The following is a 26595-nucleotide window of genomic DNA, read 5'->3' on the forward strand; positions in this document are numbered from 1 at the left end:
CCCCTCTCTCGGCCTCCCAGCCCTCCACTCCCTTCCTCCGCCCTCCACTCCCTCTCTCTCCTTCTGCCCTTCCCTCCCCTATCTCTCACTTCCCTCCCTCTCCTCCCCTTTCTCGCCGTCCCGGTCCTCCCTTCCCTCCACTCTCTCTCACCCTCCCTGCCATCCCTCTCATTCCCTCTCTCGCCCTCCCGGCCCTCCCCTTCCCTCCCCTCTCTCGCCCTCCACTCCACTCTCTCGCCCTCCCCTCTCTCACCCTCCCCTCCTCTCCTCTCCCCCCCTCCCCTCTCTCATCCTCCATGCCCTCCCCACTCCTCTCTCGCCCTCCCCTCTCCTCTCTCGCCCTCCCGACCCTCCCCTCCCTTCTCCTCCCCTCTCTCGCCCTCGGCCATCGCCTCCCCTCACTCGCACTCCCGGCCCTACCCTCCCCTCTCTCACCTCCCCTCTTTCGCCCTCCTCTCCCTCCCTCCCCTTCCCTCTCTTCGCCCTCCCAGACCTCCCCTCCCCTCTCTTGCCCTTCCCTCCCTCCACCACTCTCTCGCCCTCCTCTCCCCTCTCTTGCCCTCCCCGCCCCTCTCTCGCCCTCCGCCCCCCTCTGTCGCCCTCCCCTCACTCCTCTCCCCTCTCTCGCCCTCCCCTCCCCATCTTTCGCCCTTCCCTCCCTTCACCTCTCTCGCCCTCCCAGCCCCTCTCTCGCCCTCCGCTCCCCTCTGTCGCCCTCCCCTCACTCCTCTCCCCTCTCCTCTCTCGCCCTCGCCTCCCCTCTCTTGCCCTTCCCTCCCCTCCCCTCTCTTGCCCTTCCCTCCCCTCCCCTCTCTCCCCCCCAGACCTCCCCTCCCCTCTCCCGCCCTCGGCTCTCCCCTCCCCTCTCTCGCCCTTGATCCTCCCCTCCCCTCTCTCACCCTCCCCTCCCCTCCCCTCTCTCGCCCCACCCTTTCCCTCTCACCCCCTCCTCCCTCTCTTCCTCCCCTCCCTACTTCCCTTCTCTAGCCCTCCCCTCGCTCGTCATCCCCTCCCTCCTTCTCCTCTCTCGACCTCTCCCTACCTCTCGCCCTCCCCTCACCCTCCCCTCCCTCACCTTCTCCTCTCCCGCCCTACCCTCCCTCACACTCCCCTCTCTCGCCCTCCCCTCCCTCTCTCCTTCTCTCTCACCCTCCCTTCCCTTTCTCTCTCCGTCTCGCCCTCCCCGCCTTTCCTCCCCTCCCTTGCCATTCCTTCTCGCCTTCCCCTCTCTCGCACTTACCCCTTTCCCTCCACTATCTCGCCCTCACCCTCTCCTGCCCTCCACCTCCCTGTCTCCCTCTCCTCTCTCGCCCTACCCTCTCTCACCCTATCCCTCGCTTTCCCCCCTTTTTTCCCTGCTCCTTCACTCTCTCTCCACTTTCTCTCACTCTCAACCGCCCTCAATCGGATTCTCTCTCTCTGCCCACGTCCCTCCGTTTCTCTCTGACTGAATCTCTCTCCCTCCTGCCCCTCCCTCCCTCTCTCTCAGACACACTCTTTCTCCCTGCTCCTTCCCTCTCCCTCTGACCCCGAGACTGGAGGTGGGGTGTGGTTGGTCGTGAGGCTGCGTGTGGTGGGGTGGGTTGGGGTGAGATGGGGTAGAGATGGAACTGCTGGAGGAGGCAGCGACGGGCAGGACAGAGAGTGTGAGGGTGAGGGGAAAGTGAAGCGTGGAGGCAGGTGGAGAAACCGGGGTTGGGGCGGTTGGCGTGAGAGGGAGAACGAGGGAGATTGAATGGGTGAGGTTGTGAGAAAGAGTGAGTGTGCAGGGAGTGAGAGGGAGAAATGTGTAGTAAGAGTGGGGGAGATGAAATGGGGAGGCCAGGTTGGAAAGGGGGTGGGGAGGGGGACAGAGGGAGTTAAACCCAGCTCCTGAGCTCAGAGGGCTGTGCCCTCCCCTTCCCTGAGGACCAGGACTTGGGGCTGAGTCTCTCTCTCTCCAGCTCAGCTTCTCCAACACAAAGACACACAACAACATCGGTCACTCTGCTGCTCGGCACGCTTTAATCCACATTTTTATTGGTTACAAATGGAAGTGTTGGATACAGTCAGTGGGATGGTGCCTTTTCTCACTGGCCCCTGAGTTGTGAGAAATATTGAAATGTTTCCCTGTAACCCCGCTGTGGGATAAGGAGGGACAAACCAGCGCTCCCCTCAGTCTCTTACCATAGCGACAGGCTGCTCCATCACTGAAACACTGAACTGAAATGAGAAAATCCCCAATGGTGTGATTATTGAGGGAATTTGATGGGTGGATGGATTTGGGTGAAGGGATATTTCAGCACATTCTTCAGCTGCTGCCTGAACTTAGTTTGGGTCAAAGCATAAATCGCGGTGTTTGTGCAGCAACTGAGGAGCTGCAGCATGAAGCCCAATTCCTGCACAAAGAGTTCGAGATACACAGAGTAATACCCAATGTTATACATCCGGTACCATAGACAATACAGCATTAATGTTAACCATAACAGGATGAAATTGGCCGAGATCACAAACAGTAAAATGATGGATTTTTTTCGGTTTCTCATTTCAGTGTCAGACTGAGCGTCCCCATTTGTGTGAGCGCGGAGTCTCCTGCGGGCTCTGCTGGTCACTAAAATGTGTCTGACGGTGAGAACATTGAGCAGCAGAATCAGGAGAAATGGGACACCCGGGGTTAGAATGTGGTGGAGGAACGCGATTGTGACCCAGACACTGGAGGAATAAACAGCGTTTGTTATCTCGCAAAACCAGGGCTGGTTCCCCAGCCAATACCGAGCCGTGAGCATAAAATACCAGAAAATGTTTTTTAAACAGCTCAGCACAGTCACTGCTCCCAGAACCACAGCCGCCGTTTTCTCACTGCAATATTTACTTTTAAGCTTCTGGCAACAAATGGCCACAAACCGATCAAAGGTGAAAGTGACGGTGAACCAGACAGAGCAGTCAGTGGCTGCATAAAGCAGGACGGCGTGGATGTTACACACGGGGACGGAGTACAGGAAATAAAACTGTTCCTCATAAACAATGGGAATGTGTCTCAGGATCAGGTCGAGGATAATGACCAGGAGATCCGCCGCTGCCATGGCCCCAGGTAACGTCTGACACATGGAGACAATCCACAATCTTTATAAAGCAGGACGTAGATGGTCACTACGTTAACTGTGAGGAAGGAAAACAAACCCATTATGCATCAGCCTGGAGGCAAAGGGACCCGTTTGATCGGGGACCCAGTGAGATTTTCAAATGGGTCCCTGTATTCAGGGATTTATTAAAATAATTGGAGCTGGAATAACAAATGGAAAGGTCGGAATTACTGACAAAAAAGTGACATTAACCACAATATACCCTCCCTCCCCAAACACACACAGTCACATCCATAAGGACAGATGGTTTCTAGAACATTCCCACATACTCGATCACTCGAGAGCAGACACGGGTCACTCCTTCCCCGTTCCTGATACTGAGGGTGGAAACGTTGCTGTCCTGAAGGATTCTCTCCCAGTTTCCTGAAAACAAACAGAGTTTGGAATTTTTGTGTTTTGGTTTAAATTGTGGTCGATCCTGTGTCATGAAGAAATGTAAACGTAGGGAAAATGCATTCACCCCTTTAACTGCCTGAGGGGCCTTCGGAACAGTGTCTCCTTCTCCCTGGAACGGGATCTCGTCCCTCGGGATCTTATCGTTTGTTCAATTCACTGACATCCGGCCGTTCACAAACAATGTCAGGGACAGAACGTTCCGGGGAATGTCAGTTATAGAATGTCGGGGACAGAACATTCCGGGGAATGGCAGTTATAGAATGTCGGGGACAGAACGTTCCAGGGAGTGTCAGTTATAGAATGTCGGGGACAGAACGTTCCAGCCAGCCAATTCCTAATCCAAACCTCTAATGTATCCTCAATGCCATACCTCCGAAGTTTTAGCATTAGCCTACCATGGGGAACCTTATCGAACGCCTTACTAAAATCCATATACACAACATCTACTGCTTTACCCTCATCCACTTCCTTGGTCACCTTCTCAAAGAACTCAATAAGGTTTGTGAGGCACGACCTGCCCTTCACAAAACCATGCTGGCTATCCCTGATCACGTTATTCCTACCCAGATGCTCATAAATCTTATCCCTTACCATTCTCTCTAAGACTTTGCCCACCACTGAAGTCAGACTCACTGGCCTATAGTTACTCGGGCTATCCCTACTCCCTTTCTTGAACAATGGGACCACATTCGCTATCCTCCAGTCCTCTGGTACTATTCCCGTTGAAAACGACGACATAAAAATCCAGGCCAATGGCTCTGCTATCTCCTCCCTAGCTTCCCATAGGATCCTGGGGTAAATGCCATCAGGCCCAGGAGACTTATCTATATTCATCCTTTCCAATATTCCCAAAACCTCTTCCCTGCATATTTCCAGGGCATCCATTCTAATTAATTGTGATTCCATATTCACATCAGCAACAGTGTCCTGTTCCTGAGTGAATACTGATGAAAAGTACTGATTTAATGTCTCTCCAATCTCCTCCGCCTCCACACACAACTTCCCACTACTATCCTTGACTGGACCGATACCTACCCTAGTCATCCTTTTATTCTTGACATGTGTGTGTATCTGTGTGTCTCTGTGTGGGGCAGGTCTGGCAGTCTCTGTGGTGCTTAAAGTGATGCAATGCCGCCCTCTGCTGGCCTCCCCACGCCAATGCACAGACATTGGCAGAGGGTGAAAACCAACAGGGATTCATTCAGAGAAGGGGAAGGGGAGGGAGAGGGCAGCTGCTCACAGCACCACCCAAACTGATGTCTTATCCATGTACTGGTCTAAATGTCCTTTAAACGTGGAAACTGTCCCTGGTTTCACCACATCCTCTGGAAATTCATTCCACACGCAAACTAGATTCTGTCTCATATAATTACCTCTCATGACTTTTGTAAATCTTTTTCCGTGCACCTTAAAATATCCCTCAGTTTTGATCCTCAGCTCTAAGGAAAAAACATCAGCCCTTCAGCTTATCTGTACCCCTCATTATTTTATAAACCTGGGTAAAGTTACCGCTTAATCTCATATTCTTCATTGAAAAAGCTCCCAGCCGATTCAGCCTCTCCTTGTAGCTCAATCCCACCTTTCCCAGCAACATCCAGGTTAATCTCTTCTGAACCCTCTCCAGCTTAAAAATATCAAGGTCAATAATGTCAAAATGAATAGTCAAGGTGTTTTCTAAGGTACGGGGAGTCCAAAACTAGAGCACAAAGGCTTAAGGTAGAGGATAAACATTTAAAAGTGACCTAATGCGCAGCTTTTTCGCCCAGACGGTGGTGTGCCTATGGAATGAGCAGGCAGGATGACCACACTGGACACAGTATTCCAGAAGAGGTCTCACCAATATCCTGTACAACCTCGACATTGACTTCCCCATTCCAATACTCAAAGGCCTGACCAATGAAGATAAGTGTGCAAAACACCTTCCTAACCACACTATCTATATGAGATGCAAATTTTAAAGAATGAAACCTGACGGTCTAGGTTTCTGTTCTACAACACTGCCAAAGGCCCTGCCTTTAATTGTATAGGCGCTGTTCTTGTTTGATTTACCAAATCCAATGACTCGCATTAATCCAAACTAAACTCCATCTGTTAACCCTCAGCGCAGTGTGTTATATTACGGCCACCTCCCCCTCACCCTTCAATTTTAAAATGCCCACCCCTCTCCAGGAGGCCTACACACTCTGGCCTTGATTTTCACAAAGACCCTGAGCTTGGTTTGCCTTGTGTGGTTAGCGGGAGGAGGGACGGATTGCAGACATGGTCAGTGGAGAGGAGAGGGTGGACAGTAATCAGCGGCTTGGTATCATGTCATGGTTTTAGGAAGAGGGCAGTCGCACGTTAGAGATGGGTAAGATTGATCGGTGTATTGGGACCAGAAATTAAGCTCTTCTTTGGTCTCAGGTGTTCAGCAATAACTATCTATTTGAAACCCTTCATTGGACAGAGAGTGTCTGCAGGATTTCTTTCCTTAATGTTGCAGACGACAGATAATAGCAATTAAAGATGTTTATAGTAAATATCGATAGCATAGCAAGTATACTCAATATCCTACAGTTGAGACAAATATCTTGCATGTGTTTAATAATACGAAGTGTTTTTTTGTAATTCAGTAATGGTAACCTGATTATAATAGATCCACACCAAGCTGAAAGCAGTCAATTAAAATATGACCCAAAATCTGGGTATGGTAGTTGTAGTGGGTAGTGTCCCTGTTTCTGAGCCAGAGCTCTGGATTTGATTCCAATTCTGGAACTTGTGTGGTAGTGTTCCTAGCTCTTGATTAGAAAGCCTGGATTCACGTCCTGCCTGTTGCAGCGGTATGTCACATCATGTCAGGACAGTCTGATGAACAAACACACAGGAGAATAATGTTACAGGCTTATGAGTATTGCTGAGAGATGCTAGCGGGAGGTGGCAGTAATATCACACACTGGGTTGAAGGTTGGTAGATGGAGTTTAGTTTGGATTAATGCGAGGTATTGGACTGGTAAATCAAACAAGAACAGGACCTATACAATTATAAGCAGGGCCTTTGGTAGTGTTGGAGTACAGAAACATAAGCTGTCGGGATTAATGCTTTAAAATGTGCATCTCATATCGATAGTGTTGTGAAGAAGGCGTTTAGCACACTTGTCTTCATTGGTCAGACCTTTGAGTATCGTAATGGGGACGTCAATATTGAGGTTGTACAGGATATTGGTGAGACCTCTTCTGGGCACAAAGGTCTAGGTGTAAAGCCCACAGAAGTGTCTCATGATCCAGCTGAACAAACTGATTAAAATGGATTTAGAATTGTGACTTGTTGGAGAAGGAAGAGGTGTCAGTGTTGCATTTCAGAATTTAGGCCCAGGATGACTGAAAACACAGCCATTCGTGTTGATTGGAGTCACATTTCGCTGTAGTAAAGGTTTATAATATCAGAATGATCATGGATAGGTTGAGTAGTCATGGATTTTTCCCAGGTTAAGGGTGTCCAAAACGAGAGGGCATTGGTGGAAAGAGAGAGGGGAAAGGTTTTGATGAGGCCTAAAGGGCATCTTTTCACACAGAGGGTGGTGTGCGTATGGAATGAACTGCCAGAGGAAGTGGTGGAGGCTGGTACAACTACAGCATGTAAAAGGCATCTGGATGCTGACATACCTGCCGAGCTTTTCCAGCAATTTCTGCATTTATTTTAAAAATGCATTCATTTAAACACAGCTATTCTGAATAAATTAAATATTTTTATTTTTTTAATGACACAGGGATGTATAAACATATCTTCAAATTGACCAAGGCTACTTTCTGCTCAGGGTATGGCTCTGTGTATGACAGCAGCAATGATGTACCGACATGGAACAGGGAATGTGATGGATACATAGTTTGGACAATGTACAAGGAGACCTCACATGGTCCAGTTTGGGAGAGGATGACATTCCTGTATGAGTCAGCTCAGAGAGGGAGAATATGTCATTTGCCTGAGAAGGAATGGCCTATTGCACTCTCTCTCCTTCATTGTTCCTCATCACAGCAATGTGTGTGAGCTAAAAAATAAAGCTCTAAAGTCATCGTTACCATTCTTATTTTTATGGAATCCCTGCAGTGTTGAAACAGGCCCTTCGGCCCAACCTTCCCAACCCATTTCCCTATATTTACCCCTGACTAATGCATCTAACCTAGAAATCCATGAACACGGATTTAGCATGATGGACAATTTAGCATGGCCAATCCAAAGAACCTATACAGTTTGAGCTGTGGTAGGAAACTAGATCACCCATTAGAAGCTAACACAGGCAAGGGGAGAATGCGCAAACTCCACACAAACAGTCACCCAAGGCAGGAATTGAAACCAAGTCCCTGGTGCTGTGAGGCAGCAGTGCTAACCACCGTGCTACCCTTTGGGTGATCCCTGACCACAATTCACTGGAATCTACTCACTGCCTAAAGCAAAGGGAATTCATCCAAATCCAACTCTCCCAGGATGAAATCCCATTGCTAGGTGCTGTGTGAGTACAGTATCCTCAGAAGCAGAATAACGTTTTGAACAATCTTGCAATTTTTCCTTTTGTCATGAGTTACAATAATATATGGACAAATTCTTTCAAGTTAAAATTGCAGTGTGTGTGTGTGTGTGTGTGTGTTTAGAAAGGGAAATATTGATTATATATTTGCAATACCCAGTTTGCTATTCATCAGCATTCCATCATAGTTGGAGTAACATTGCTCTGGATCATAAACATGTTGTTTTAGCAGATTACAAAAACTTGCCTGACTTGTTCCGAAAACTGACCCTGACCCAGCCTTTGACCGATATGATCGGCCATATCACCAACCTGGTTACATTTCACATTTGTTGTGAGCAGTGGAGGAGTGGGACTAGAAAAGAAAACAGTGACACCAAAAAGCCGAGGAACTATAGACCGGTGAGCCTGATGTCAGTGGTGGGTAAGTTATTGGAGAGGATTCTCAGGGTCAGGATTTACATACATTTGGGAAGGTAAGGGCTGATCGGGGTAGACAACGTGGCTTTCTGCATGGGAAATCATGTCTCATTAATTTGGTTGAGTTTTTTGAAGCGGTGATAAAGGAGATTGATGAAGGCAGTTTGGTTGAAATTGTCTATGTGGACCTCAGCAAGGTGTTCATTTAAAGAACAAAGAAGAAAGAAAACTTCCAGCCCAGGAACAGGCCGTTCGCCCTCCAAGCCTGAGTCAATCCAAATGTACTGTCTAAATCTGTCAGTCAATTCCTAAGCATTTCCCCACCTACTCATCCATCTGTCCAGACGCACCTTAAACGAATCTGCCTCTAGCACCTCTGCTGGCAACGCTTTCCAAACGCCCACCACCCTCTGTGTAAAGTACTTACCGCGTGTATCCCCCTTAAACATTCCACCTCTCACTTTGAAAGCATGACCTCTCGTTATTGAATCCTTCAAACTGGGAAAATGCTTGTCTCTATCCACCCTGACTCTACCCTTCATGATTTTGCAAATCTCAATCAGGTCCCCCCTCAATCTCCTTTTTTCTAGTGAAAATAAACATAACCTTCTCAACCTCTCTTCATAGCTAGGATTTCATTCTGATTGGTAGACAGATTAGTAAGTTTCGGTCACATGGGATACAGAAGAATCTAGTCACAATTGGTTTGAAGGAAGAGGGATATTTTTCAGCCTGGAGGCTTATGCAAGAATCAGTACTGAGTTCACTGCATTTCATCATTTATGTAAAGGATTTGAATCTGAATATCGGGGCCATAGTTAGTAAGTTTACAGATTACATCAGATAGGTGGTGTAGTAGATTATCTCAGAGTACAACGAGACCACAATTAGATGGGACGAAGGGGCAAGGAGTGGCAGATGAAGTTTAATTTAGATAGTTACGGGTTTTGCATTTTGGGAAGGCAAATCAGAGCAGAAATTATACATGTAATGGTAAGGTCCTGGGGAGTGTTGTGGAACAAAGGGACCTCGGGCTGCTGGTACATTGTTCCTTGAAAGTGGAGTCGCAGGTAGACAGAGTGGTGTTGAACACATGTGGCACATTTGCCTTAATCAGTCAGAGCATTGAGTATCGGGGTTGTGGTGGCATGTTGCATCTGTACAGGATGTTGGTGACACCATCTTAAGAATACTGCGTACAACTCGGTTGTCTGCAGAAATGACTTACACGGATGTTCCAGGACTGGAGGTTTGAGCTTTAGGGAGAGGTTGATTAGGTTGAGGTGTTTCCCCCTGGAGTGTCAGAGGTTGAGGGGTCACATTATAGAGGTTTAGAAAACCAGCAGGGGCATGGATATTCTGAACAGCCACGCTCTGCTCCCCTAAAAAAGGGAGTCCATAATAAGAGGGATTAGGCTGAAGACGGGAGGGTGAATGATTTAGAAGAGACCTGAAGATAAATGTTTCACACAGAGAGTGGTGTGTGTACAGAAGGTGCTGTCAGAGTAAGTGCTGAAGGCGGTTACAATCGCACATTTAAAAAGTACCTGAAAGAGGAGGGATATTGGACAAATTATGGCAAATGGGACTGATCAGATTTGATATCTGATTGGAGTGAACAGATTGGACTAAAGGGTCTGTTTCCGTCTCCATGACTCTCCGATTTTATAAGATGGATGACAAATAATTCTGAAAGGACCTTTCAAGTGGGAATTCCTTTCACAGCAAGTTTATTGTGCCTCTATGTTCACATTGACTGAAAGCTGCATTAGTTAAATATTTGACAGAGAAGTGAGTCATGCATAATGGGATACAGATAACAAAGTGGAACTGCAACCCCAACCTGATCAGCCACAATCTTAGTGCCTTGTGGGGAAGGCTCAAAGTATCTAATGACCCGCTCCTGCTTCTCAGTCCAATGTTCCTATGTTCCATTCTGCTGCTTAAACCTGCTAGACAGGAGCAGTTGGAGGCCACCTACTCCTATAACCTGGTGCACAGAAACAGAGGAGGCCATTCAGACTCTCAAGACTGTCATACATGCTTTGAAGTGATTTGGGAAATGTAATTGGAAAATCCAGGCACGGGTGTGAAAGAGACCCCTCATTCCTCTTCACAGAGCTTCCCCTATCTGCAACGTGTGCTTCATTTGTTGGTCATACTGTAGACCCAGATTCACTATGAATACAGCCCCCATACCTCACCCAGAAATGGCTCACAAAATCCTCTGGTCTCCCTGACGGCAATATTCAATAACAGAACATCCATGAACATAAAACCCACTAACTTTCCAATAACAGAATGTGAGAACATCAGAAACAGGAACAGGTCATTCACTCTCCAAACCTGCCTTGCCCTTACTAAGATCATGACTGATCTGCTCTTGGTCTCACATCCTCTTTCGTACCCAATTCTTCGCCGCCCTCATCTCTCTGACAGGTCAATATCCATCTACCTCCTCTTCAAATAATTTCAGTCATCTAGCTCCCCGAACACTCTTGAGAACAGAAATCCTGACATTCAATACCACCTGTTTGAAGAAAACACTTTGTGCTCCTATGTCATGGCTTATTGATATGAGCAAAGGAGGTTGACACAAGAGTTCAGGTAAAAATCTCTGGCCCTGATATCAAGGCAGTGGTTGCCTTCTGTTGACATCAAGGAGCTTAACAAAACTTAATGGGAATCAGAGTAAACTCTCCAGTGTTTTGAGTCAAACATGGCACAGAGGAAGTTGTTCATCATTTCAGTCCTGGGCCACCTCTGTGCGAGATCCCCAGGGTAGCTTCCTCTTCACAAACATCTTCAGCTGCGTTATCAATGTCTCCCCACCATGAGATCAGAAGTGGGGATGGTCACTGAGAATTCCACAATGTTCAGAACATTTTGTCCCCCGTCAGCTCCTGACCCAGTCTCTGTCCATGTTCAGCAAGACGCAGACACCACTCATGTTTGTGCTGTTAAAGGTTTCATGACATTCTTGTAACAACACTGCCGGACACTGCACATTGCCACAGTAAAACAAGTGATCATTCAGCACCTCACGCTGGTTTCACAGGAATATGAGAAAGTCATTCAGCCCATTGACACTGTTGGAGAAGAACAGGGACAGCCCATTCAGTGTCTCCAGCCTATTACTCAGGAAGAGAAGGAATCTAGTGTGATGGACCACACCAGAGAACCTCGAAAATATTTGAAGGCGGCAGTCTAGACTCTAATGTTTTCATATTTTTAAAGTAAATGTAAAGTGTCTGTCCCAGATACAATTTGACCGGTCAAACTACTCGGTGTGAAGCAAAACACCATTTATTTAAACACGGAAGATAAAATGAAACCAAAGAAAGATGAATTTAGAATAACACAATTCTCTTGGACAAGCATTGCTGCCTCACAGCGCCTGTAGACCCGGGTTCAATTCCCGACTCAGGCTACTGACTGTGTGGAGTTTGCACGTTCTCCCCGTGTCTGCGTGGGTTTCCTCCGGGTGCTCCGGTTTCCTCCCACAGTCCAAAGATGTGCGGGTCAGGTGAATTGGCCAAGCTAAAATTGCCCGTAGTGTTAGGTAAGGGGTAAATGTAGGGGTATGGGTGGGTTGCGCTTCGGCGGGTCGGTGTGGACTTGTTGGGCCGAAGGGCCTGTTTCCACACTGTAAGTCTAATCTAAAGTTAACAGAATAATAGATCGTGGAGCTATTACTAATGAACTGTTCCAAATAGGAAAATCCCATAAACACAGCCCCTGACAAAAAGGAATATTCAGACACAGAATGTCACAAACATTTCTCCAATCCAAAAACAGCAGCAAAAGAAAATTCAGGGAGAGTAGCAGCCAGGAGACATCCACTGAAGCTTCCAACTCTGTGGAGACCCCAATAGTTTCTGATGTTGCTGAGAAACCAAAATCCAGAGATCCTAATCTTTGAGAGCTGGCCACACTCATTCAGGCTGCATTAAAATAAATCCAAGGCCTCCCTCGCTGTTTGCTCATTGGGCTTAACTAGCCAGCTTGGTAACGATCATTCAATCTCTCTCTTAAAAGAAACCAGGACAAAATAACCTCTAAAAGCTGCATCATCATCACACTTTTTTTTTAGATTAGATTAGACTTACAGTGTGGAAACAGGCCCTTCGGCCCAACAAGTCCACACCGACCCGCCGAAGCGCAACCCACCCATACCCTTACCTAACACTACGGGCAATTTAGCATGGCCAATTCACCTGACCCGCACATCTTTGTGACTGTGGGAGGAAACCGGAGCACCCGGAGGAAACCCACGCAGACACGGGGAGAAAGTGCAAACTCCACACAGTCAGTCGCCTGAGTCGGGAATTGAACCCGGGTCTCTGGTGCTGTGAGGCAGCAGTGCTAACCACTGTGCCACCGTGCCGCCAGTACATCGTCAGTACATCGAGCTGTCATACAGGAACCAGGGTAACCCAGTCAGGCCTTTGGCCTTGTCCAATCGGAGAAGGAAGAATTCATTCAGCCCCTTGAGTCAGTTGCACAGGAATAAAGGGAGGCCATTCAGCCCGTTAAGCCACTTATCCAGGCACAGAAGGAGGCTAGTCAGCCAGTTGAGCCACTTATACAGGAACAGTAGGAGGCCATTCCCACCTCAATGCACTTACACAGGGGCATAATGAGGTAAGTGATGCTGATCCTGATGAATGGCTTATGCCCGAAACGTCTACTCTCCTGCTGTGCTTTTCCAGCAAACCACTGTCTACTCTGATCTTCAGCATCAGCAGTCCTCACTGTCTCCAGATTGATGCTCTAACATGATGACCAAGTGGAGCAGAGGCTGCACAGACAGGCTGCTCCACGTTGTTCCTCGTGGTGCCGTCGCTCATGATACACACATGGGACTAACGTGTTTTTTTCGCGGTGAGGAGGGAAGCCATATGTCTTGTGTGAAGTCTCAAGAGGCATCTTCCATCTCTGAGAAGACAGCCTGGTGTTCTCTGTGTAGGGCGGAAGCTGATGGGAATGGCTACCTGTTTCAGATGGAAGGTATTGTGGCTGCTGTTGGGATTGTGAACACCATAACGTTCAGTACGGTTTCACACTCCGACTGCACAATAACGTGGGGAGAGTTAATTTAGGCATATAAACTATTAGGAAAGTCACGTTAGACTGATGAATGGACTCTCTAAGTTCAAATAATGCTGATCTTATTCATGTTGATCTTGTCTAGTGCTTGTCCTGTTCAGTGTAACCTGTATGCTTTACTCTGTCCAAGCCTATTTCCACCAATGATCTGCCTGACCATGCTTACTATGATCTGGCTCCATTGCTCATAAATAAAGTGTTTCCCTTTAGTGACGCATACGTGACAATAAATCAAACCAATCAATCCTGGGTAAAGTATGGAATTTCTCACCCTGTCAATGTCTGTTTTGGAAATAAGAGATCGCTGCCACTCCTCGTGTTTCAGCATCACCATTTCTTCATCTCTCACAGCTCTACATATTAAACACTCAGCTTCTTCACTCTATCCTCATGTTATCATCATCCGTGTCTGTGGTAAGGAACTCATTGCTTACAAAGGAGATCAACGCTGTAGTGAGTGCCCCAAATGCTCGCTCAGCAAGGCTCTACAACAGCAGGAAGATGGCTTTACTTATGTAATCGAATTATCTTACAATGAAGGACAGCACACCATTGACTGCACCCATTACTACACAGGGTTTGATTTCGACCGGTCAGCATAGACGTGTGAGTGGGAGATCATGCTTCCCAAATTTGTTAGAATTCTCTGATGAAGTGACCAGGAAGTTTGATGAGGGCAGAGTGATAGATGTAGTCTCTATGGATTTCAGTAAGGCCTTTAATAAGACACCATACGGTAGGCTGCCCAGGAAGGATACATGACGTGGAATGCGGGGGAACTGGCCAATTGGATACACAGTTGGCTTGATGGTAGGAAGCAGAGGGTTTAGTGGAAGGATGCTTGTCAGACTGGAGGCTGGGTCCATTGCTGTTTGTTATCTATGATTTGGTTGAAAATGTAAAAGGTATGATTTGTAAGTTTGCAGATGACACTAAAGTAAGTGGGAGCATGATCAGTGAGGACGTTTATCAGAAATTGCAGCAGGACCTTAATCAGGAGGGGAAGTGGGTCGAGAAATGGCAAATGAAGTTTAATATAGAAGTGTGGGGTCTTGCATTTTGGAAACTCAAATCAAGGTCGGAGTTTTATGGTGAATGGGAGGGCCTTAAGGGGTGCAGCGGGCAGAGAGACTTTGGTGTTCAGGTGCAAACGGTTCCCTGAGAGTGGAGTCACAGATAAACAGGGCAGTGAAGAAAGCTTTTGGCACACTGACCTTCATCAGGCAGGACATTGAGTATAGAAGTTGGAAATTTATGTTGCAGTTACTCAGGACTTTAGTAAGGCCACACTTGGAATTTTCTGTTCAGTTTTCTCACCTTGTTATAGGCAGGATGTTATTAAATTAGAAGGAGTGCAGAGAAAAATTTACAAAGACATTGCCAGGACCCAATGGTCTGAGTTACAGGGAGAGGTTGGACAAGCTAGGACCTTTTCTATAGAGCGTAGGAGACTGAGGGGGGACCTTTTAGAGCTGTATAAGATCGTGAGGGGTATGAACAGGGTTAGTACTTTCAGTCCTTTTCCAAGATGTGGAGAATCGAGGATGAGATGGCACCAGTTTGAGGTTAGAGGGGAAGGAATAAAAGGGAGCCTGAGGGGCCATTTCTTTACACAGAGGCTGGTACGTGGATGAGCTGCCAGCAGATGTGGTTGAGGGGGGTACATTAACAAGATTTCAAAAGCATTTGTATAAATATGTGGATAGGGAAGGACTGGAAGGAGATGGGCCAACTGCAGGGAAACGGGGTTAGTGTGGATGGAGATTTACAATGTGGAGTCGAACCCCTCTGTTGATTCAAACCAAACACCCAGAAAAGCTCACTTCACCTGTTAATCTGTTAAAATATGAGTGACACAGATCTCGTACATCCACTATTTAAACAAAAATTAACAAGTTAGTTTCTTACCTTTAGTAGGGAACACTGAACAACAGCTGTTCACAAATAAAAGCCTTTCTTTTCTTAGCTACTTACTATCTGTTTCCAACTCTGTAAAAATATGCCGTTCCAACAACCCACATATTAAACCTCACAATATCAAGACCACACAGTCTCTATCTTCCCCGCTGTGTTCACTCTTCCAGCTTCTGATCTCCCTGGGTCACATTTTGTTTTCCTGCAGGTAGGTTTTTCATGAAGATGTATCTTTGATAGAGCGTGTTTGAGATGGCCAATTAGCACTCCTGCTCTGCAGCAGTTACTCTGCTCTTGGATGGCAGTAGCTCTCTCTCTAGTGTTCAAAATGCCGAGTTGATTTACTCCCCATGATACAATAATTCTCATAATTTGATTGCTTTCCAGCTGTCCAAACAGTAGTATTCTAATTCAGTTGGCTTCTGGTATCCTGAGCGTTATTTAAACTAATAATACGTCATCTCCACCTGCTTCACTCCATGCTGTGTCATGTTCAGGTATTGTGTATTTCACTCACCTACTCGGTCTAATCTGTCCCTCACCTCACATACATAATCCAAGTGTGAGATCTCCGACTTCGGTCCAGTCAATTTAGATTTAATTAAATTCAAAGGATTTCACTTCATGTACGAAGATTAACTCAAAGGAACTAAACAGAGTAGATTTATTTGGGGCATCTTCAATGATAAGCAATTTACTGGGACACCTTTATCCCAATCATTTGGCCAATCCTGACAGTACGCTGTTAACATAGTCTTCAGTGTCTGATACTAACTTTTCAATCCTGGGATTCAGGATGGGACACCCTTGATTTGAAGTGCTGAATGCCTAAGCTATCCATGACTTCATTAAACAGCTGAGGGGCAAAATGAGACCCTTGGTCTGACGAAATCTCTCTGCGGAGCCCACAGCGAGTAAGAAAAAGCTACCAACTCCTCTACCTCCCTTTTTGCCTTAACACTCCAGAATGGAAATGTCCTGGAAATCTGGCAGACACATCCATTATGGTTAGCAAATAGTGGTTTCCAGCTTTATTTTAGAAAGAGGAGCTCCGCAATTAATGATAACCCAGGTGAAAGGTTCTTCGAATGCAGGAAATGGCAACAAAGGTGCTGTTTTTTTATTGCCTGTGACTTACCTACCATTTGGCATGTATGACATGTAAAACAAAAATTAACCACGTCCTTGTGCATTCCAGGCCACTAGAAATGTTTCTGTACCTTAGCCTGAGTCTTCCGTACACCTAGGAGACCACCAGCGGTTAGTTTGTGTGCTACCTGTAACACAGTATGCTACCAATCAAACGATCTAGTACATTTTGGCCCATTTCCCTTCTGCACTAACCTACCGTTTTTCTCCACGTTCAGGTTTTTCCTGCACCGTGACATCACACAGGGTGTCAGTTACCTGAACATCAACTCCTTTGTCTTTTAATTTTGTTTTTCCTTCCTTTTGTAACTTATGGCAGTGGGATGTTGTTACGACACAGTCTGGAAAATTCCTGGCTATATTTCTTTTAACTCCTCGGTTCCCTAGTTTTCATTTGATTTCTCCACCATAAGTGGTGTCTCTCCCACCTTGGATCATATTAAATCGTTCACAAGAACAAACTGTCTTCCTGGAGCTGACACTCTGTCACTCACTCTCACTGTTACTTCCCCAGTCCTGATTTGGCACGACAACTTGATGTTTCTGTCCCTCAACCTGAGATTCTGTTCCCATTCCACAAATTACCACGCTATTGAGTAACACGTCAGAAAGAGTGAAAATCCTTCCATCTCTTGCTGTTAGGGGGTGAGAGAAAGTGAGGACTGTAAACGATGGAGATCAGAGTTGAAAAATGGGGGCTGGAAAAGCACAGCAGATCAGGCATTATCTGGGAGGCAGGAGAGGTGACGTTTCAGGCACAAGTCCTTCATCAGATAAGTGGGGTGGGGAGTAAGGGAGGGGGAAGGGAGCTGAGAAATAAATAGGAGGGTGAGGTGGAGCTGGGTGGACGGTAGCTTGCAAGGCAATAAGTAGATGCAGGTTGGGGTGTTTTGGTGATAGGTCGGAGAGGAGAGTGAAGTGGATAGGTGGTAGGACAGCTGGAACCCTCAAACTATACAGCATCAACATCAACTTCACCAATTTCCAAATCTTTCCTCTCACAACCTTATGCCAGATCCAACCATTCAAATTAGCACCGCCCTCTTGAACTGTCATAATTGTCCATCGTCCATCCCACCTATCCACTCGACCCTCTCCTCTGAAAAATCGCTATTATTCCCACCTACATCTTCCTATCGCCCTCCCAGTGACCCTCCCGCGAGTCCAGCTCCTACCCTCCTATTTATCTTTCAGCTCCCTTGTTCCCCGCCACATTCCTGACTATGGGTTTATACCTGATATGTCGATTGTCCTGCTCTTCAGATGCTGCCTGATCTATTGTGCTTTTCTGGCACCTCACTTCTCAACTATTAGCGACTGAGAAGATCCAGTATCTCACAAAATTATAATTTATTGTCATCCCACGCACACACACACACACACCCCTACCTTCTTAGTAAACTTTATCCACAGAGGTGAATTCTTTATAGAGGCCAGGCACTGACTCTGTACCTAGGCTGTGCACTCTCCTACAGCTCCTTGGAGACGTGGGGTCTTCTTTAACAGTTTCACTAATACCACTGGCTTAGCCTCTTTTACTACATCTTTTCCCAAAGTGTCTTTCTTCAACCCCCAGCACGGTGTGTCCCAGCTTACTGCAGTGAAAGCTCCTTTTCCCAGTGCCTTTCTTAAACCATCGGCTCTGTAATTTTTTTTTGTTTCATTCCCTTAGAGTGAGAACACCATAGGACTTTCACCTCCTTTCAACCCCCTTGGGGTTCTTTTTTCACCTATAGTAACCTATTGTGCGCTACTGTTCGCTTTGTAGTGTGTGATCTCCCCTTCTCCCTGTTTCTATCCTTCACAGGATGAAACTCTTCCCAGAACCTAAGTTTCATCTCATGCACCAATGCATATTTACCTGCCGTTTCTGCCGCGCTTCTCACTTCTTGAACTTTCTGTTCATTCACATGAATTTTTACCATCTTGGGAAGTGAGTCTTCAAACTCCTCCAACAGAATAATCTCCCTTCGAGCCTCACAGGTCTTATCCATTTTTAAGGCCAGCACCCATCTATCAAAATGAATATGTTTAATTCTTTCAACTCAACATACGCCTGATCTGGTTTTGCCTCTATATTTCTGAACCTCTGCTTATATTCCCCTAGTACCAATTCACAACCAATCAAAATAGCCAGTTTTACATCTGCATAATCTCTTGACCCCTCAACTGCCTTTGCGGCAAATACCTCACTCCTGTGCCCACCAGCGTAGTCTGGATGAACATGGCCCACAAGTTCACTGGACACACCATCTGCCAAGACATTTTATTTTCCAAACGAAATAAAAACAGATATTGACGTTTTACTCACCGAAATATGACAATGTATTATCATAGCTGTATAAATCCCTTCATCTCTATCCTGTTAATTTAACTTTCTTGTCGAATTCCCAAGTATTGAATTTCAAATTCTCTCTCTCTCTCTTTTCCTCTCTTTCCTGTTCCTTTTGTTCTCTCTCTGTTTCCGTCCCTATTTTCACCGTCTAACTCCAGTTGCCAAATTTGCAATTTAAGTTATTACTATCTCTACTGCAGTTGTCTGTTTCTCTGATACACAAAAGTGCTTGACCAACACCATTACTATTTCAGCTTTACTTTTGTTCCTGGTTAAACCCAATTCCAATCTATTTTCTTATTCTAAAAATATTCTTTCCCTGACTTTCTAAACTTCCCTAGCAAATTTGAGGACCTCTTTAGTAAAATTAAAAGCAATTTCTCTCACTTTTACTTAAACCAACCACAAGCTAACAAAACTAAATGAATTTTCCCAACGGTTTTGTCTGAAGATCCAGGTCACTAATTGCAATGTGTTGGAATCTGCTGGGACCTTTTGTACCACAAATCTGTTCAAAGCTATCCACGTCCCCAGCAAGGCCCCAAACTGTTATGAGATCAATGTCGAACTCCTCTGTTAATTAAAACCACACACCCAGAAAAGCTCACCTCGCATCATAATCTGTTAAAACGTGGGTGACAGAGAACTCCTAAATTCCACTAATTAAGAAAAGTAACAATTTATATGTATGCAAGTTAGCCTGAATATTTGTTTTCAGACGTTTCGTCACCATGATTAGGTGACATCTTCAGTGAGAGTCTCCGCTGAAGCGCTGGTGGTATGTCCCGTCTCTCTATTTATAGGTTATTTTTCTTAAGGTGCGTTATGTCATTCCCTTTTTTTATTACAAGAGAAGGTAGATAGGATCTAAATTGATGCATTTATTGATGGACTTCTGGTTAGAATGCCATTCCTCAGAGAATGTCCTTGCGTGTCTTAGTATGTGCGTGTATTGTTCCAGTCAAAGTGATGCCCTTCTCTGTCTCTGTTATGGAATATAGTGATAGTGGGTCATGTCTTTTGGTGGCCAGTTGGTGTTCATGTATCCTGCTCACACGACAACAGGACCATTTCAATGGCATAAAAATGATTTTGTATACATTGTTTAATCAATGTGTTAGTGTATGCAGATATTTTTCGTATGTGCACAATATATTCTAAATGAACAACGGAGACACAGTTATTGAAAAATGTTGCACATGATGTATAAAATTTATAAAACATTATTTGATGTGACATGTTCCCCTTCTCGCAGTGTTCCCTCCTTTTCTGGAATTCTCTACTCTAACGTATCATTCTTATCAGGTTGTGTGTTTTACATTCTTTCTTCTGGTGTCCCAACTTATTTCAGTTAATCCCCTTTCTACTGGGACTTCAATATATTGGCCTACTGGGTGCTTTCCAAATCTAGTGTCTGTCATATTATTGGAGATAAAAATTCTGGCATCAGACCCAGCATTTGGACACATTACTCTGTTGTAAATGCACTGTACAAAGGACCACAGCACACAGGATTGCTAAAACATTGCGGGATGTACATCTACTTCTTTCAATAATCTAGTTTACTCATTTTTCACATGTCCCCATCTATATCCTCTCTCTCGTTCTCTCTTTGTATCTAGTTGAGAAATTTGCCAATTATTCTTCATGTTCCATCTCTCAAAACACCTTATTTCGATTTATATCTATTGATCTCTTCTTGATGTAATGTGATTATAATTGAGCAATATCACTACAAAGACATGAGAGAGGAGCTGGCTAAAGTTAATTGGAAGGGGAGCCGAGCAGGGAACACCACGGAGCTACAATGGCAGGAATTTATGTTGGATAATGCGGAGGATATCAGAAATTCTCCCAAAAAGATGAAATAAAAGTCATGGGAGGACAAGGCAGCCATGAGTGATAAGGCATCGAACCAGAAGAGAAAACATACAAGGTGGTGAAGATGATTGGGAATCTAGAGAATTAATTGGCTCTGAAACTACATCAGGCTGGCATCACTGACACTGCAGAAATCTTAATCATGGTCAGGGAGAGAAACAGAGGGAAACACATTCAATTTAAACTCAGAAGATGGCCTTTCTCAAGGAAAAATATTCAGACGAATTAAACAATTGAATAAAATCAGTTAAATGTTTTTTACGGAATGTGTCAGATTGGAAGCATGACCTCAGCAGAATGAGAATATGAAAATGCAAGTATTTCCACATCAGAAACCAGAGTACAGGGCTGATGGGTGAATGAGTCTCGATGTGAACTCAGGGACAGACAGCAGAATTGCATTTCAGATATTGCAGCTCAAAACTGCGTATTCATGTAGTGCTGTAGAACACAGCAGCACGAGAAGCAGAACACCATTCAACCACCACCTGTAGTATCTGACCCAGGGATAATCTCCTCAGTCTGCCATTGCAATCAACACGGTCTATGTATCAGTAATGACTGTGGGTGAACATGTCAGGGTCAGAACCACGTGAACCTAAACCTGCTTTTCGCATCAGAGAGTGGCGGGAGCTGGGCGGAAGTGAAGTCGGAGCGCAAAGCCGGTCGGTAAGGTAAATGATTGTTATTCAAGAACTTACCTCGACGCCAACGGTCTTCTCGCATCAGAGAGCGGCGGGAGCTGGGCGGAAGTGAAGTCGGAGCGCAAAGCCTTTCGGGAAGGTCAGTGATTGTCATGTGAGTGGAAGTGATTATGCCACAGTTGAAGAGGGTGAAGACATGACTGCCCAGCTGGTTCAGTGAGCTACGTGCTTGATGTGGGAGGTCAACGACTCTGCTGTGTCTGGCTCGTATAAGTGTGGAAAGTGTGTGCACGTTCAGCTACTGACAGAGCATATTGCAGCGCTGATGAAAGAGCTCAAGGACTTAGGCTCATCCGGGAGACCGAGATCTTTCTGGACAAGACCTTCAGCGAGGTTATTGCACCAATCACACCAGAAGAGAGCAGAAGAGAGCAGATGATGAGGAAGGCAGAGAAGAGAAGGGTGCAAGAGATCCCGGGGGGAAGTACCAGTCGGGAACAAGTTGAAGCTTTTGGAAACAGTAGAGACTGATGACCCGGCCAGTCCACAAGGCAGCCAGGTCTGTCAATCAAACTTTGGCAGAAGAGTCGGACATCGCACAGAACCGTGGTAATCGGGGACGCCATAGTGAAAGGAACTGATCGGGCTTTTTTTTTAGCAGCAGAGGGACTTAAGCTTGGCGTGTTGCCTTCCTGGTGCTAGGGTTAAACACATCACAGACAGAGTGCAGGAAATCCTCAAGAACAAAGCTGAAGAGCCAGAGGTGGTGGTACATGTCGGCACAAATGATGTCGGGAAGAAGAGGAGGAACATACTACAGCGGGACTTCGGAGAACTAGGAAGAAGGCTGAAAAGCAGGACGTCCAGGGTGGTTATCCCCGGTTTGCTTCCAGTTCCTTGGGCTGGTGAGGCCAGAAACAGGGAGATAATGGACTTGAACGTGTGGCTGGGGAATTGGTGCAGGAAGCAAGGATTTAAATTACTGGATCACTGGGGTATGTTTGTGGTAAGTATAGATTCTACAAGAGAGACGTTTGCACCTTCATAAGTTATGGACCAGCATTCTGGCAGGCAGGTTTTCTACTGTAACACCGCTACATGTAAACGAAGTAGCAGGGGGAGGAGGAGACAAAGTGGCCGTTTAAGAAGGAAATTGGAGGGAAAGTTAGAACAAGGGAAGTCAAGAAAGAAAAACAATCATGAGGCAGAAAACTCAGAAAGGGATCATGCTGTAAGGTTGAGTGAAATAGGAGTTGATGGGAAGGGTGAGGGCAGTAACAGATTAAAAATACTATACATGAATGCACGAAGCATTAGAAATAAGATGGATGAGCTTGAGGCTCTTTTGCAAATTGGCAGATACAATATTGTGGGGATAACTGAGACGTGGCTTCAAGTGGACAGGGCCTGGGAAATGAATATTCAAGGCTACACGTGCTACAGTAAGGACAGACTGATGGGCAGAGGTGGTGGGGTGGCCATGTTGGGAAGGGATGATATTCAGTCTCTTGCGCGGGGGGACATAGAATCAGGGGATGTAGAGTCAGTGAAGATAGAGCTGCGAAATACTAAGGGTAAAAAAGACACTCTTGGGAGTTATCTACAGGCCCCCAAACAGTAGTCTGGATGTCGGATGTAAGTTAATTCAGGAGCTGAAATTGGCCTGTCGCAAAGATGTTACTACAGTTGTTATGGGGTATTTCAACATGCAGGTAGACCGGGAGAATCAGGATGGTACTGGACCTCAAGAAAGAGACTTTGTGGAGTGCCTCAGAGATGGATTCTTAGAACAGCTGGTGCTAGAGCCGACCTGGAAGAAGGCAATTCTGGATCTGGTATTGTGCAACGAACCAGAATTGGTCAGGGACCTCGAAGTGAAGGAGCCATTGGGAAGTAGTGACCATAATACAATAAGTTTCAATCTGCAATTTGAGAGGGAGAGGGTACAATCGGAAGTGACAATTTTTCAGTTGAATAAAGGGAACTATGGAGCTATGAGGGAGGAGACGGCCAAAGTTCAATGGTGCAATGCCTTAGCAGGGATGACAGTGGAGGAACAATGGCAGATATTTCTGTGTATAATGCAGAAGTTGCAGGATCAGTTCATTCCAAAAAGGAAGAAAGATCCTAGGCGGAGGCATGGGTGGCCGTGGCTGCCGGGCATGTTAAGAATCATATAAAGTTAAAAGAGAAAAGGTATAACATAGCCAAATGAAGGACTGGGAAACTTTTAAAGAACAACAGAGGATTACTAAGAAGGAAATACACAGAGAAAAAATGAGGTACGAAGGTAAACTGGCCAATAATATAAAGGAGGATAGTAAAAGCTTTTTTTAGGTATGAGAAATGCAAAAAAAAGTTAAGACTAAAATTGGGCCCTTGAATACAGAAACAGGGGAACAAAGAAATAACAGAGGAATTGAATTGGTACTTCAGATCTGTGTTCACTGGGGAAGACACAAGCAATCTCCCTGAGGTAACAGTGGCTGAAGGACCTGAACTGAAGGGAATTTATATTTGCCAGGAATTGGTGTTGGAAAGACTGTTAGGTCTGAGCGTTGATAAGTCCTCTGGGCCTGAAGGTCTACATCCCAGGGTACTGAAGGAGGTGGCTCGAGAAATCGTGGATGCATTGTTGATTATTTTCAAGAGTTCGATAGATTCGGGATCAGTTCCTGCGGATGGGAGGGTGGCTAAAGTTATATAATTTTTTAAGAAAGATGGGAGAGAGAAAGCAGGAAATTATAGACCAGTTAGTCTGACCTCAGTCGTGGGAAAGATGCTGGAGTCTATTATAAAGGATGAAATTACGACACATCTGGATAGTAGTAACAGGATAGATCAGAGTCAGCATTGATTTATGAAGGGGAAATCATGCTTGACTAATCTTCTGGAAGTTTTTGAGGATGTAACTCTGAAGATGGACGAGGGAGATCCAGTAGATGTATTGTACCTGGACTTTCAGAAAGCTTTTGATAAAGTCCCACATAGGAGGTTAGTGAGCAACATTAGGGCGCATTGTATTGGGGGCAAAGTGCTAACTTGGATTGAATGTTGGTTGGCTGATAGGAAACAAAGAGTAGTGAAAAACGGCTCCATTTCAGAATGGCAGGCAGTGATCAGTGGGGTACCGCAGGGATCAGTACTGGGACCGCAGCATCTTACAATATATGTCAATGATATAGAACATGATATTAGTAATAACATTAGCAAATTTGCTGATGATACTAAGCTGGGTGGCAGGGTGAAATGAGACGAGAATGTTAGGAGATTACAGGGTGACCTGGACAAGTTAGGTGAGTGGTCAGATGCATGGCAGATACATTTTAATATGGATAGATGTATGGTTATCCACTTTGGTGGCAAGAACTGGAAGTCAGATTACGACCTAAATGGATTCAATTTAGGTAAAGGGGCAGTATAGAAAGTCAATGAAGGTAAGCATGCAGGTACAGCAGATAGTGAAGAAGGCTAATAGCATGCTGGCCTTCATAACAAGAGGGATTGAGAATTGAAGGAATGAGGTTCTTCTGCAGCTATACAGAGCCCTGGCGAGACCATACCTGCAGTACTGTGTGCAATTCTGGTCTCCAAATTTGACGAAAGACATTCTGGCTATTGAGGGAATGTAGCGTAGGTTCACGAGGTCAATTCCCGGAATGGCGGGATTACCTTACACTGAAAGACTGGAGTGACTAGGCTTGTATACCCTTGAGTTTAGAAGACTGAGAGGGTATATGATTGAGACATATAAGATTAATAAAGAATTGGACACTCTGGAGGCAGGAAACATGTTTCCCCTGATGGGTGAGTGCCGAACCAAAGGACACAGCTTAAAAATATAGGTTAGATCATTTAGGACAGAGATGAGGAGAAATTTCTTCACCCAGAGAGTGATGGCAGTGTGGAATGCTCTGCCCCAAAGGGCAGTGGAGGCCCAGTCTCTGGATTCATTTAAGAAAATGTTGGATAGAGCTCTCAAGGATAGTGGAATCAAGGGTTATGGAGATTAGGCAGGAACAGGATACGCCTACTCCTGCACTTATTGTCTATTGTCTATTGTTACCAACCCATTAATGTTGCTGCACTTGAGCAACTGATCTGATCAAAGCTCGCAGTCCTGCCACATTCAGTCATAAATGGTGATGGACGATTAAACAAATGACTGGAGGAAAGGGATCCACAAACATCCCCTTCCTAGATAATGGAACAGACCTACATATCAGTGTAAAAGGCAAGGATGTAGTACCTGCGCCATCCTCAGCCAGAAGTGTTCAGTCGAAAATCCACCTCACTCTCGCCATAATGCCCACAGAATCACAGATTCCAGTCTTTAATCAATCTGATTCGCTGCCCGTGACATGAAGAAACAGCTGAACACAGTCGATGCGACAAAGGCAGTGGGCCCTGACCCCATTCCTGCAATAGGACTGAAGACTTGTGCTGCAAAAACAAGCCGTGTCCCTGGGGAAGCTGCTTCATTCCAACTCCAACTCTGACATCTCCCTGGCAATGTGGAAAATTACTCAGCTATGTGCGGTTCCCTAAGAGAAGAGTAATCACATTCTGACCAATTACCAATCCCTCGGGACAGTCACGATAGTCAAGTTGGTGGGAGTTCTTTTTGACAGAGCTGTCAAGCAGCACAGAAGTAACCACCTCAGTGTTGTCTCTGATAGGTCCCCATGTAGAAATGGGGCTGTTGTGGAAATGTCATTGGATTACTAATCCAGACCAGGCTAATGCTCTGGGAGCGGTTGGAAGTTTAAAATAATTAATGAAATATTAAGATGCACAATCTGGTGTCAGTAATATGACCTTGAAGCCAATATCGATTGTAAACACGAATTTGCTTCCCCAATGGACTTTCAGGAAGGAAATCTCCAGTGCTTTATGGTCTGTCCTAAACGTGACTCAAGACACACAGCTATATAATAAACGTTTCAATGGTCTCTGAGTGGGCCAAGCAAGATAATCTATTGTTTCAAACTGCTCCGAGGTCGTAAAGGATAAAACCAGACAGAACACCCGGCACCAGCCTTGGCATCGGAAAAGGGAACGGTAAACACAAACCTGTCGATCAGGGAAACGGCAGGTTGGCAGATAAGGGGCAATTACACCAT

This window comes from Hemiscyllium ocellatum, chromosome 13 (assembly GCF_020745735.1).
Source record: "Hemiscyllium ocellatum isolate sHemOce1 chromosome 13, sHemOce1.pat.X.cur, whole genome shotgun sequence".
Classification (NCBI taxonomy): Eukaryota; Metazoa; Chordata; class Chondrichthyes; order Orectolobiformes; family Hemiscylliidae; genus Hemiscyllium; species Hemiscyllium ocellatum.